This window comes from Lissotriton vulgaris, chromosome 5, assembly GCF_964263255.1.
Source record: "Lissotriton vulgaris chromosome 5, aLisVul1.2, whole genome shotgun sequence".
NCBI lineage: Eukaryota > Metazoa > Chordata > Amphibia > Caudata > Salamandridae > Lissotriton > Lissotriton vulgaris.
In genome coordinates, this window is record NC_141693.1 from 1,559,074,907 (window position 1) to 1,559,090,441 (window position 15,535).

The following is a 15,535-nucleotide window of genomic DNA, read 5'->3' on the forward strand; positions in this document are numbered from 1 at the left end:
GGTTTTTAGTAAGAGAGGAGGAGCTTCTAGACAGAGGGAATAAGAGGGAGGAAGAAAACAAGGGTCAGGGCAGCTAACGCGGACAAGCAGACTCTATCTTTGTATCATCTGCCCAAGAAGAAAAAGACAAGTCCTTTCCCTTCTCTGCCCCCCCACCCCCGCCGGTCCCCGTGCTGGGATCCTAATTTTTGACAGAGTCCTTTCCCTTCTCTGCCCGCTCGTCCCCGTGATGGGATCCTAATTTTTTACATTCTTTCCTGCAATTATAAGCAGTGCTTTAAATGGAAAAAAATAAGTGCACCAAAAGGAGCAGTGGGCGGAGTTTAGGGTGGGCACAAGGGCGGTGCTAAGGCGGAACAAGGGGCGGGGTTCGCTTTTTGACCGTGTCAAGGTTGTATGCACAAAATCTGCATGCATTGTTAGAATGTGGGATGTATATGTCCATTAGTTAGCTCACAAATAACTATATATATGGCACTTACTAATAAATGTTTATTACTATCCAAAGTAACCTTTTTTTTAGCAACTTTAAAATAAGAAAAGATCTAGGAAAAAAAAGGAAGTTCTAAAAATAATACTTCATGCCTTCTTGTTTTCAGTCAGGTCCGTTCTGCAGGTTCATAACTCACTAAGCTATAATACAGGGATGTTAACCTTTGGCCTGCAGGTAACACAAGGCTCTATGCAACAAAAACAGTAATCAACTAAGCTATCTACATTAAACAACTAATCTGTAATTTACATGTTGCATGATATGCTTTCCAGCAGACACATTGATCCTCTATGCACTTTAAATATAGTGTTCACTCACTGCTCGCGCCATGATTCAGGTGCTATTTTTTTCTGTTTTTTTTTACGATATGACGCTGTGAATGCTGGCCACGTCACTGCACTTTAACCTTCCCCCGCCCTCTTCCATCTTGTTTCTTCTCCCATCCACCTCTTCCTATCCTGTTTCTTCTACCCACTGCCACTCCTTCCATGTTTCTTCTAGCCGCTTCATAAAGCTTATTTTTAACTGCCCCATTACAAGACCTAATGGTTTTGCCAATGCTAGTCTTACTTTTTTCTCTCAATTCAGTTTATTTGTTTTTTTGCCAACTTAATAACCCCTTTATCTTCACTATCAAACCGTTGCACAATCCAATTTCCTTTAGGGTATTTAGCAGATTTACCCACTCCTGCTCATGTACTGTTTAAAGGTTTCAGCTTTAAATTGCCTCCACTGTCACTAATATGACTTTTAGCAAACCTTCCTTTCTGAATACAGCATTCACATAGTTAACCTCAGCAAATATTTCCCATTTGCTTCGATTTTGTAATCTGTGCTTATAAGAAGTACTCTTTAAACAGAACGACTCGCGCCTGCCTGCAAACGGTTTGAAATAAAGTTTGTAATGTGAAGCATTCCAAAGAAATGAGGACAGTTTATGTATCAAACCTCAAGGTCTGAATACTAATGAAGGAATTGCATAACGGATTTTTCGATAATCTAACTAAAAAGCATTCCTTATATCAACTGCCTAAGGATGACATGCTGCTTCAGCCCGCCTTAAATTGAACCAGTGTCCTACATTCCACTGAGCCATCTGTCTAGTACACGAGTCTCTCCTGAAACTTTTGAAAACCTGAGTTAGGGCCAGAGCTGACAATGTCTGTACTGGGGAACCAGGGTCAATCTCCACCTTTTTCATTGGACTTATAGTCTGTCCAAGGTCGATAAGAATCAGCGAGTTTGGTAACAAGATCCCTTCTTGTTTACATATGCAAGAAGGCAATTTAATTTAGATGCGTGGCGACGGTAAAAGCATTAGCAAACGTTCTTTTTCTTTGTCCTGAACAGTGCCTCCCACCGTCACCGATTAGATTTTACAGCCCCCTCTCAGCCCCACTGTGAAAGATCAATGATATGCCAATGACTCTGCAGACACACACCCTGCTCTGATGACTTAAATGCCGCTCACGCTGTGTCCTGGTGACGAGCTCCTGTGAGTGATTCCATGCAGTGCTTGGTAAAGGTGCTGGTATCAGTTAAGGGATGAAGGAGCGCTGGCTGCCTCGGTTAAAGTCAGGTCCCCATGAGTACCGGTACTCTCTTTTTTCTAGAAAAAGTGCCGGTACTCAAGGGGGGAAAATGAAAAGGTGCCGGTACTCAGTACCGGTGAGTACCGGCCCATTCAAAGCACTGATTATAAGAACAGCAGTCAAGCCTGCAAGCTGGAGCGGAGAGAAGCGATACTTTCCTTTTCTCACTCCTCTTGCATCAATATTGTAATGGAGGAAGCAGGAAGCTAATACGGCTGTACAGCTCCGTTCACGTGGTGACATATGCGCGTACAGCCAATTAAATGGCATACTTTTTTTATGCCTGCCGGGAGCCTTTTTTATATTTATTTATTTATTTATTTTTAGCATTTATTAAGCGCGAACAATTGCCCGCAGGCGTCTCTGCGCTGTACTGTGTTACCCTCCTATGAGATCTTATGAATTTTTCAGAGATTAAATAACCAAGTTTTCAGTTTCTTCCTGAAGGACATTAGATTTGGGCTTGATCTTATGGTTTGCGGAAGTGTATTCCATAGTCTTGGGGCGGCAACTAGGAAACGTCTGTCTCCCCAATTGACCAGCCTAGTCCATGGCACTACCAAGTCATTCTGTCCTGCTGATCGTAGCATCCGAGTGGGAATGTATGGGACAAGATGGTCGCACAGGAATTGAGGCGCTTGATGGTGTAGTGCCTTGTAGACGATAAATAACGTCTTAAATTTAATTCTATTCCTAACAGGAAGCCAGTGAAGACTCCTCAAAGATTCAGCTATTGGCTTGAATTTGGGAATGTTAAGGAGAAGTCTAGCTGCTGCATTTTGGATTGTTTGCATTTTCTTAATAGTCCTGACTTGGGAATTAGCAAACAAGCCATTGCAGTAATCCAGTGCTGATAGAACCATAGCGCTAACCAATGTCTTTCCCACATTAGTAGGAAGAAAAGGAAGAATCTTCCTAACCAGTCGTAACTTATAGAAGGCTGCGGAGGCCGTCTGATTGGCGTGAGCCATGAAATTTAGGTTGTCATCAAAGATGACACCCAAATTTCTCACTTTCGTGACTGGTTTGGGTGCATCTCCAAAAGATGATGGCCACCAAGTTGGGGACCAGCTAGGACTGAGGTGGCCAAAAGTGACCACCTCAGTTTTGTCGGAATTTAATTTCAAACAGTTTGAAGACATCCATTTTCCAATGGCCAGCATACCTGTTTTGAAATTTTCCGCCACTGTTTCCCCATCCTTTCTGACAGCCAGTATCAGCTGTGTATCATCCGCATATGAGGTAAGGTTCATCCCGTGCGCTTTGATGGTATTTGCGAGGTCCGACACGTATATATTAAATAGTGTCAGACTAAGGGATGAACCTTGAGGTACCCCACATGGCAGCGATAACTCGGCGGATTCAAACTGGCCCAGTATAACTGCCTGGGATCTCTCTGCCAGAAAAGACGCTAGTAGATCTTTTGCTAGGCCTTGCACGCCCATCTTTTCGACACGGTTGACTAGGATCTTATGGTCAACCGTGTCGAAAGCAGCCGATAGATCTAGGAGCACCAATAGTGCTGTGCCACCTTGGTCTCTGATTAATCGGATATCATCCGCTGCTTTGATGAGCGCTGTTTCCGTTCCATGAAACTTGCGGAATCCAAATTGTGTTTCGTCGAGCAGATGGTGTTGCTCGATGAATTCCGCAAGTTGGGTATTCATGGCTTTTTCGACTATCTTAGCAAAGAAGGGTAAGTTCGCTATAGGCCTATAGTTTTTAAGTTCTGCTTTATCTAAGCCAGGTTTTTTCAGGAGGGGTTTGAGTAAGGTTTTTTTTAACTGGTTAGGAAAGATGCCTGTGCGGAACATGAGATTACTTATTTGGGTAATAACTGGAATGACAGTGTCCATTAGTGAACGAAGAGTATTTAAAGGACACGGATCTAGGGCTGATCCAGATTTAATGGTTTTAATAATCTCCTGAATTTGATCTTCTGTGACCTCTCCAAAGCAAGAAAAATTATTGCTTGAAGATGGTATATTTATCTTTTCAGGGCATTGGTTATCACCCAGGTTAAATGCTGAGAATATGTCGTTCACTTTGGTGAAAAAGAAGGATGCCAATGAATCACAGAAATCTTGTGAGCAAGGGGGGTTAAGGTCTGGGGCGCATCCCGCAAGATGTTTAGTTATTTCAAAGAGCTTTTTATTCGAATTTTTAGCGCTTTCGATTTGCTCAGTGTAGTACTTCTTTTTTGTCTCTGTAATCAGAAGTTTGTATTGGGTTAACAATTCCTTGTACACTATCCTATCTTCATTATCATACTTTTTCCTCCAGATTCTCTCTTTGTTTCTGCATTGCTGTTTTAGCTTTTTAAGCTCCTCGGTGTACCATGGTGCCGAAGGGGAGCTTCTATTCCTGGACATTCTTTTTTCTGGTACCAGTTTATTAGCCGCCTGGCCCACCCATGTGTGATATTGTTCAATAGCGGTTTCTGGGTCAGTAGCCCATATGGGTGTAGAATTATGTAACGCCTCCTTAAAACAGGGAATATTGATGTCTTTCCAGACCTTGAACAATTCTCGTTTGGGGGGGTATAGTGGGGGTGGATATTTTATTAATTTGTATTGTGGCCAGTACCAGGTAATGGTCGGACCAAGTCATTGGCAAAACCTCAGTCACTAGTATATTTTCCAAGTTAGTAAAAATACCATCTAAGGTATGGCCTGCAGTATGGGTAGGTCCTTTCACCAACTGAGATAGACCAAAAACCTCCATTTCGGATTGCAAAGATGTAGTGTCCTTGTCTTCACACAGTCCAAATGAAAATTGAAATCACCTAGCAGAGTTACAGATTTGTCAGTAGCTGAAGTTTCTAGGATAGTGAGAATTTCTGTGAGGAATTCTGACCGAGTTTCTGGTCTTCTGTATAGTAATACGCCTTTAAAATTGTATGAGGGGGAAAGGTAGATGTCAAATTGAAGCGCCTCACATGTCGTTGAGGGAATGGCAGTGGTACGAATTTTAAAGGAATCACGGGCAATTATCGCAATCCCCCCGCCTCTTTTACCAGTTCTATCTAGTCTATAGCATTTGAATCCTTGTGGGACAGCTATCACGAGGTCTGGGTCGGAAGCTTTATCCAGCCAAGTCTCCGTCAAGAACATTATATCTATGTTCCTGTCGATGAGCACATCGGCTACCTCTTGCCTATGTTTGGGTAATGAGCGCACATTAATAAGGGCTATCGTGAACATTTGGTTTGTTTGGTTCGGGTTTTCACTACCTGCTCTTTTATTTAGTAGGGGAATGGACGTTTGACAGTGTTTACAGTCCAGTACCATTTTAGATGATATGGAGTCAGGACTATACCTTATGCATTTTTCCATAGCTTGTGGGCGGAGGTCAATCAGCGCGGAGCGCGGATAAGATGTGAGGCTTGCGCGAGGAGTCTGGCCAGGGGGGGTGGCCCTAGGCCCGTGTCCGGCGCGGACGGGCGCAGACGGGCTTGCCTTTGGCGCGCCTATGGCGCGCCGCCGGCGCGCCCGCTGCGCGGACGGAATGGCCTCATCATTTTATATTCTATAGAGGAGGGTGGGAGGCGTCCTGCCACTGGACCGCCAACCCTTCCTCCCTCCAAGATGGCGCCTTTCCCCGCGATGTTAGCCCCTATTCGGCCACGCCGGGAGGAGAAGGTGAGTAAAATGTGCCTCGGTGCAATGTAATCTTGCACACAAGAGCGCGGTGATACAGTGCTAATTAAAAGCGCTACAGATTAAAATATTTACAATTTTTTAAAATGCCGCTTTCGTCACTAACAAAGAATAGAAGGTAAAACCCCCGGCTTTCCGCCTCAGGGGAGAGTAATCTAGTGCACAGTGTTACGGTCTGACCTGCTTAAGTACCCTGGAGGGCGGGAGGCGTCCTGCCACTGGACCGCCAACCCTTCCTCCCTCCAAGATGGCGCCTTTCCCCGCAATGTTAGCCCCTATTCGGCCACGCCGGGAGGAGAAGGTGAGTAGAATGTGCCTCGGTGTAATGTAATCTTGCACACGAGAGCGCGGTGATACAGTGCTAATTAAAAGCGCTACAGATTAAAATATTTACAATTTTTTAAAATGCCGCTTTCGTCACCAACAAAGAATAGAAGGTAGAACCCCCGGCTTTCCGCCTCAGGGGAGAGTAATCTAGTACACAGTGTTACGGTCTGACCTTACCATTTTAGATGATATGGAGTCAGGACTATACCTTATGCATTTTTCCATAGCTTGTGAGCGGAGGTCAATCAGCGCGAAGCGCGGATAAGATGTGAGGCTTGCACGAGGAGTCTGGCCAGGGGGGTGGCCCTAGGCCCGTGTCCGGCGCGGTTTTGCAGCTGGTTTGGTAAATATCGCGGCCATCGCACTTCATAGGCGATTTTGCGATTTTTTTGTGAATCATGAAATGCTGCAGGGTCTGCATAGGGGTGACTGATTGATTTAAGGTAGATATAGGGAACCTATATCTGCATAAGGGGTGCATACACCACCTTACACAGGCTGCAGTAGCAGACCTGTGGTGTCATTTTGGAAGGCTTCCCAGGGGTGGCATAATACATGCTTCAGCCCCTGGTAGGCCTCGGGGGTACCTATGTCCTTGGTACCTAAGGTACCATATACTAGGGACTCATAAGGGTAACCCAGTAACCACACTGGAGTGTACTTAAAGTACATGGAATCCTTTTAGATAGGAAGCAGCTAGACTGGGGTCCTGAATAGCAGGGCCCCAGCCAGACTAAAGTCGAAAAACAGTGAAACTCCAGCAAAAAGTGGGAGTAACTATGAGAAGCCGATCCTACTCTCCTACATCTTCCATTGAGCAGATTGTGGGGAGAGTGTTTGGAGTGTGTCCTTGAGCTATTTTGGCTGTGGTTTTGGTGATGGTTAAGCTGATAGAGCGCGCAGGTCACCCGGGTCACAAGTTTACCAATTTTCACCCCGCGCACTGGGCCATGACGCGAGTGACCAAGACTAAGTTTTACAGTGAACCGGGTGATTTCTTGCACGCCACTATGAGTAATTCGGGGGGTGACTCTTACACCACTTACTATTCATGTACCTGACTTACCACAGGCACATTACTCCCGACGGATCAGGAGCTAGCAGTGGACAGGTGACAGGTTTCCTAGGAAAGAATATACTTTATAAACCAAAATACATTTTCCACACTGTAATCTGTAAAATAACCACAGACACCTGATGGGGTTTAAAGTTTATCTAATGATTTCAAAGTGAATAGGTTAGGATAAGCAAGATACAAAATAACACATCAAGCATTAGGATCACAACCAAAATATAACTATGAATTAGGGCAAGGACCATTTGAGTATAAGTGGACACTATGGGATATGAGCATTTAGTGAACACGCTATTCAACACAAGTTTAAACTAAACGAGGGACCTAAAATGTATACTTAGACTAAGCTACTTATGTTATTCTTACTTAGTTTACTGCAACCATGCTAAGGGAAAGGAAAAAACGGGAACACACTAATAAAATATGACAGTTTTGATAATCTCCTACAGGGGGGGAGAGAGGTGGAACAATTCTAAAAAACAATTGCATATAATTTGCATTTTAAGGTGATAGGGCAAAATCACAGGCAAGAGTGCTTTATTAAGGAAAAGGAGAGTAAGTGAGAGAAAGAGGCAAACCCACAAAGTAATATTTACCTAATTTAGGAATGAGGACTAACCCTGGCCACGGGTCAGTTTGGAAGGACGGGGACAAGGACCCTCAGAAAAGGAATGCCAGAATGCGAGCAGGTACAGCTCACGGGCAGTCAGGACAGGATACCCCTCAGGATTTGGGTCAGGACTGGGCTCACCAAGGTACGACCAATACCCACAGCTTAGGAAGCAACGCCTGCGTTACCCCTCTCTGCAAGTAATCCGCCAGTAACCCCGATTGGGTTTTCGAATTTCCCAGCAAAGTGCTTCGCCAGCACTTAAGACTATTTCCACCCCTAGGAGATTGTGGAAAGTCTGGACAGAGTGCTCCGCAGCACTCTAGATTGAGCACCTATAGAGTTCGTAGGGTCAGTGACAGGTCTGCTACTCGGACAAGTCGGACAATTTTTCCTAAGCTACACTAGGGTAATTATACAGTTTGGGGACCCTTAGACCACCCATCAATGTTGCAAGTGACAGTTTCTCACATTATGATTGGTCAGGAGAGGTGGCTCGGACATTGTCACCTCCTAGAATTCAACGTTCCCATCATACATATTTAAATTTTGCTTATCCGCCCCTTGGGTTCACGTTCCCATCCATAGGAATACAGTAGAAATTACGAGTGTACAGGGTATAGCAACATTGTCTCTGGGTTTCAAGGTGAATTTCATCGTCTTGTGCTGGGTTCTCAGGCGCATTGGGCTTCAGGAGCCAGCTGGCTTGTTTCAGCTTCTGCGCAATAGAGTTTCTCCCAGGTCACATGGCAATACTCAGAGGAGCCTCATCATGGCGCCGGTTATGTATATTCCAGCCCCCAGAGACGCGATACATGAAAAGTAAGCGAGAACAAATTAAAATCACACATAAAATGATCACACTGTATACCGTGATAAAATTCTACACACCCCTTACTTTATAACAGCAATAGTATTAAAGTTTAGTGCGAAAAGACAGATAAGCTAAAGCAGCAGTTGCAAGCATAGAGCGTGGTGAGAGACAAGCGGCCATGTTTGCAACAGTGCGCATGAGCACAGATTCCCTCCAGAATGCGAGTGCGTCACATCACATGGGTATGACCGACGCATGCGCAGACTGAATTTCAGCGAAGCGGCCATTTCTTTAGTGCAAGCATTGTGAGGATGAAAAGACACATAGGCAAGCCTCTTGGGGACACCCGTGTGTTGGGGAAAATGCCAAATACAAGACGGACAGTTGGATTAATATGATTATAATTTGAACGAGGTTCATGAGTGAGAGCAAGTCGCTTTACGTGCGAATCCTTGCTCCATCAAAGCCTTCATTGGGGTTATCGGGGGTGGGTAGTACAGGGTTAGTGTGTTGAGTGGGGTGAGGAGGAGAAATAGGGAGTGATGTTTTGAGGGAGTGGGTGGGCTTGAGAGGGATAGGGGTTGTTGGGTCTCCTGGCGTAAGGATGGAGTGTAGATCTGAGGTGTGCAGTGAGGATGATCTTCTGGTAGGTTTCGAGAGTGGTATATTTTGCTTTGAGTTCTTTGGTGCAGGTTGGGTAGTAGTTGGATTGTTATAGGGATTATAAATGGAACTGCGTATCTTAGGGAAGATGTGTTCAAATTGGGGCAGGTTGAAGTCGTTGGCTAGGACCATGACTTTGCCATTTCTGTATAATGTTATTGTGGCCTTGCCCTTGAAGGTAAGTGAGTTGGAGATCAGCAGTTTTTAGCGATGGGGGATGTTGGTGGCATTAGTTATTTGAAGGTGGCTTGCTAGGTTCTTTCTCCATTTGGCCTGGTGGGTAGTGTAAATAATAACATCTGTTTTTGGTTTTTCTTTGGTGTCGTTGTAGTAGTGGTCTGCTATGAGTGTTTCAGGGTGTTGCTTGAGTAGTCTGTGCTTAAATATTTTGATAGCGTTGACTGAAAGGTTGGGGGGACCCTCTGGGTGAGTAGTGCGCTATACAAATTCCTGAACTTGAACTTGAACTTGTGAAGGAATGTTGGCCGTGGGGTTTCAGGTTGTTGTGATGTGAGGGTGTTTGGAGTTATGTGGCAGTAAGGTGGTGTTGTCTTATATTTTTTTACATCTTCCCGTCCAGGGGTCATGTGGAGGGAGCCTTGAAGTTGAGATTCTTGAGTGACGGTTATCCACAGGGATGTCAGAGCGCTATGCATCGGGCAGGGGAAGATCCTAAAGCAGTGGTCGTCCAGGAGAGGGGGAGAAATTTAGAGTTCATGGCTGCTATGTTTAAGTAGGAAGTAGATCATGAATTGGTCACTAGGTGAAGCTCGAGTGCAGGGTTTATGTCATAGTTTAAAGTAAGATTGACATGTCAAGGGAGAGCTGGATAAGGCAGGTTCCGTCTTCTTTTATTGTTTATTTTTTATTCTTTAAGTGTTCGGGGTGGACTTGAAGGTGGACAGCTTCTTGTAGGCAGGTGTCATCTGGACAGGCTTTCAAGAGAAAAAAGTACAAAATAGACCATTTAAAGATGGCCGCCCCTAAAGGATTTAAAAGGAGGATTGAGTCCTACTTTAGTTTTTGTGATACTGCAAGTATGCTGTCACGGGCACCTCAACGGCCTCTCAGGATCGGTTCATTGCTCAGATTGGTCCATCTATTGACACCCTCAATTCCGACTGCATGTTGATTGGATGTCAACTGTCTGGCAACACTCCAAACCAGGAATTGTTGGCAGCCATCTTGTGCCTCGGTAGAACCGAGGCACAAGAAAACAGTAAAACAACATTTTTTGGCTTTAACTATATGTATGCTGGGGGCTCATGGCCCCCCTGGAGCCCCGGGGATTCGCCAGTCTCTAGGGCCTCTTTTTATTTTCAAAAACTGTGTGGGGGGGTTTCAAGCCCCCAACACACGCCCCGGCGTTCGCCACCTCCCCGGGGCTCTAATATAGAAAATAGGGGGACTACCACTCCTCTGGGCTTTTGAATGTTTATTTTATTTATTTATTTTAAGAGTTTTATATAGCGCTGGCTAGACCCGGAGGTATCAGAGCGCTTTACATGAGGTTCCACAAAATTACAAGATTACATCAGTTCCAATTTACATCAGTTGCTAGACAAACAATTACAAGAGCATAGAAAACGAGATAAGTGAAGTGTAGAGGGGAAGGGGGTAAGGGTAAAGGGGTGGGAGGGAGATACGGCAGAAAGACAAAGAAAATCTGCCCAAAGTCTGGCTGGGTAGGTGACGGTCGAGGGGGAAGTCCTAAAACCCATCTCCTCTATAGCTATCAGGTAGCTCCATCGGGCTTTGGCCAAATAGTTAGGTCTCAATGGGAAACATTTAAAGAACATGGAGGGCAAAATAAATGGAGCGTAGAGGGGAGGGGACAGGGAAGGTGAGAAAGGGAGGATAGGAGAAGAGACAACAAGGAGAGACGAAATTAAGTCTGTCTAAAGGCCGACTGGGTAGGTGACGACCAAGGAGGGAGTCCACAATCCCATCTCCCCTATAGCTAAACCAGGTAGCTCCATCGGGCATCAAACAAAATAGTTCAGTCTCAATACATTGAGAGAGGCGAGAAGGAGAGACACAAATAGAGGGAAGATGCGGGAAGAGACGACAGGAGAGACGAAAGGAAGTCTGGCTAAAGACCGACTGGGTAGGTGACGTCCAAGGAGGGAATCCCCGACCTGTCTCCCCTATAACTAAACCAGGTAGCTCCATCGGGCATCAGACAAAATAGCTAGATCTCAAATGACGAGGGAAAATTCACAGGTAAACAGGGTGGGGACTAGGGCCAGGACAGGTGAGGGCAGAGGTAAGTAGCAGGAAAGTGGAGAGTAGAGCGGGGAGATGTAGGGGGTAGGTAGTTTGGTAAAAGTACCCATGGAACTGCTTCGAGTCATTCAAAAATGACTCGATGGCCCTGGGGACCACCACCTTTCAGGGCCGGCTTCTGCAGTGTCCCGGGGTGCCTACAGTGCCGACTTCTGGAGTGCCCGGGGTGACGAAAAGCAATGCCGGCTCCCGAAGAACGCGGGGAGCCGGACCGTGGGGGCTTTGGGACTCATAAAAAACAGTTCTTTTCAGAACTATTTTTACTGGTCAAAAAAAGAGCTATATTTCTATGATAGTATGTAAAACTTTCCGGGTTTTTTCTGCACCAGTTGTACTCTACGCATGCGCAGCCTCATTTCCAAGCCCAAGTTTCTTTGTTTTTCTTCAAGTTCGCCAAGCAAACCTCTCCTCATTTTAGGTATTACATTTTCTGCTTTCTTCTGCCGGGTTGTGTGCCTCATCCGCTGCTATACTTTTGTAATATATTAATAATCATATTCTATCCTTATTTATTTGAAACGTATTGCCGAGGCACCAAACGTTAATTACATACTCTGTCCTCCGCCATTTTTTTTTAACAGCCCTTTTTATTGACAGATCGCACATAAGACGCAGCACACCGCACTCCGGAGGAACTGCCACAAGCTTGTCATGAATAACATAGCGATCTATAAAGTATCTGAAAACAAAGCCCGTAACCTCCCCATCTACCCCACACCCCCTACCCACACCCCCCGTGTCCCCCGCACAATGCCTTTTCGTTCCTGTAAAAAGAAGAAGAAAGTTACACACAAAAATCCAACTTGTACGATGCCGCCCCCGTGACCTATCACATCAGCCCCGAGGTAGCTCTTGGCGGCGTTGGTGGCTCCAACCATAGTCCGCCCATCTTTTCCATATTTTATAGTGTTTCCTAGGGCAGCCCTGGCTTCAAACACTGGACGCTCTAACCCCTTACAAAAGTCAAGGCCCTTTTTCCACAGCACAACCTTAGGAGCCCGGGGATCTTTCCAGGCCTGAGCTATATCTCTCTTCGCAACAACAAGACCCAACAGCAGCAGATGTCTCTTATATAGATTACCCCGAACCCCCTTGAGAACATGAAGCAGGCCCAGCTTGGGAGTACGGGGAAGATCCCAACCCAGTACTTCTGATAAGCAATCCCAGACCCCGGTCCAAAATCGAGCCAGAGTGTCACAACTCCTCACCGTGTGTAGGAAGGCGCTCCTCTCCTGACCGCACCTCAAACATACAGGAGACGCAATCAAACCAGCCCGCCACAGCCTCTCCCTAGTATAGTAGGCCCTATATAGGTCCTTGAACTGGATAAAGCGGAATTGCATGGCAATAACCGCTCCTCTCGGGGTTTCGAGGGCTTCTCGCCAATCCTCTTCCTCAAGCTCCCCTACGACCCTTTCCAATGATTCCCGCAGGGTCTGTAGTGAGGAGGAACAATACCACTAGGGTCTGGTAAATGCGAGATATTTTCTTTTCTTCTAGGTCTCCCATGAAGACTTTAGCCTCTAGCGGGCTAAACTCTGGCAAGGAGTCTAATCCCTCCAGGGAAGGCGCAATGGCGTGACGGCATTGCAAATACTTAAAGAACTGCGACCGAGGCATACAAAATTCCTCGCTGAGCTCCTGAAAGAATTTAAGCGAAGTACCCTTTAGAACTTGTCCTAGTGTAGAGATTCCTATTAAATCCCAGCCTCGAAAGCCCTGTAGTGACTCCAACGCCGGTATCTGACCGTTGTGCCAGAGCGGGGTCTCCTCAGTGAGCTTCCCCACCATCCCATGTGACGCAGCGCCTGCTGCTAGACCTGAAAAACCACCTGGGTGACTCTGGACAACCTCTGCCTGAGTCGCGCTGAATATAAGATAGTATGCAGCGTGGCAGGTTCCATGAGGTACCTCTCTAGGGCATACGCTGGGTCTCCCCTATCCCCATACCACCATTCGTTCAGAATGAAGAGGTGGGACGCCTGATAGTAGGATTGGATGTCCGATGTGGCCAACCCACCACAGTATGTGGACAAAAAACAGGTACGTAAAGCCACTCGCACTGCACCCCCGGCCCACAGGAATTGACCCAGGGCCGAATTAACCTGCCGAAACCACTGCGGTGGGACCGTGTACGGGTGATTCTGCAACTGGTAGAGTAAGCGTGGAAGGGCAACCATTTTGAAAATAGCTGATCTACCGTAAATAATAAGGGGCATACGGGACCACGTTTTCATCTCGGTCCGAACCCGATCCCAGACCGGCACTACATTACGTTCCCAGGAGATCCCGGGCGAAACCATCAAGAACACCCTCAAGTATTGAAGGCCCCATCTGCCACTTGCAGCGCTGATGTCCAAGGTCACCGAGCACCCATAGGGTAGATTTATGCTGATTCAGGAATAATCCCGAGACCTTGCCAAACACTCTCATAATTTCTAGTACTCTAGGCCCCGACCTATTTAAATCCGTAAGGAGAAACAGAACGTCGTCCGCATATAATGCGATTCTGTCCGACGGTCCGGCATCCCACTTAAAGCCTCGCATTTGTGCGTCAATACGGACCCATGCCGCTAGTGGCTCCATAGCAAGAACGAATTGATACGGCGACAGGGGGCACCCCTGCCGGGTGCGCCTCCCTATGGAAAAGGCTGCCGACGTAGCACCTGCCACCCTCACCAAGGCCGTCAAATCTGTATACAGCAGCTTCAGGTATGACATAAAGTGTGGCCCAAGGTTAAGCCGAGAGAGGAGTGCAGAGAGGTAGACCCAGCTCAAGGAGTCAAAGGCCCTATCTATGTCCGCCAACAAAAGCGCTGCCTGGGCCCCAGTCCCCCCAATCGCCTCTACTGCTAGCTGTGCGCGTCTGATGTTGTGCCTTGTTGCCCTATGGGGCATAAACCCAGCTTGATCCGGATGGATCTACTCCGTAATGTAGGGGAGGAGCCGATTCGCGAGCGCCTTGGCCAGTATCTTGGCCTCAATGTTTAGAAGGGAAATCGGTCGGTATGACTCATGTCTATCCGGGGGTCTTCCGGGTTTGCAGAACACCACAATTTCGGCATGCCTCCAGGCTGCTGGCAGGCGATCACGCTCTCTCGCCGCCTCCAACGCTCTCCTGTAATGTAAACCCAATTGAAGGTGGTATTTCTTGAAGAACTCGCTCGGAAACCCATTAGGCCCTGGGGCCTTGCCAGTGTTGAGCTCTCCAAGAGCCGTGCCCAGCTCTTCAGCCGACAGCGGCAGCTCGAGGCAATCCTGTACTTCATCCGAGAGTGCGTGTGGCGTGAGGTCTGTTATAAATTTGTCGATTTCCGGCACAGGAAGACATTCCTGCCGGGCATACTGAGAGGCATAATACTGAGTAAAACTGTCCACCAACTTCTTAGGGGCCGAGATCGAGGCCCCAGCCTCATCCCTGAGACCGGGCAGGGCCTGTGCCTGAAATGTGTTCTGTCACAGTCTATGGAGCATCGTGCTCGATTTGTCACCCATTGATAGATCCTGCTCCTTGTCGCCAGCCACACTTGCCTGGCTTCGTCAAGCAGTAGAGATGCATTCAACTGTTGCGCCAATAGTAACTGACCCACGCCTTCATCTTCCCGCTCCGCTCTATACTGGGCCTCCAACGCCTCCACCTGCGCTGCTGCCCTCCCCAGGTCTTCCTTACGTTTCTTTTGGGCCGCCGAGCACCAGGCGATAACCACTCCACGAAGCGTGGGCTTTAGGGCCTCCCAGAGTGTCCCGGCATCCGCCATCTGCCACAAAACCGACATTATCCTCCCAATAATGAGCTATGGCCTCCCCCATGTGGTTCTGATAGTCTTCCTGATGCAAGTTCCACACCGATAATCGCCATCAGAATGGGTGTCTTCCTTTGTCAAGTAGAAGAACCACTGCGACCGGAGAGTGATCAGACAGACCCCATGGCAATATGGACGCCGAGTCTACTCTCCCTATCACTGTATTGGGGACAAAGATATAGTCAAGCCTGGAAAATGATTTATGGACCGCCG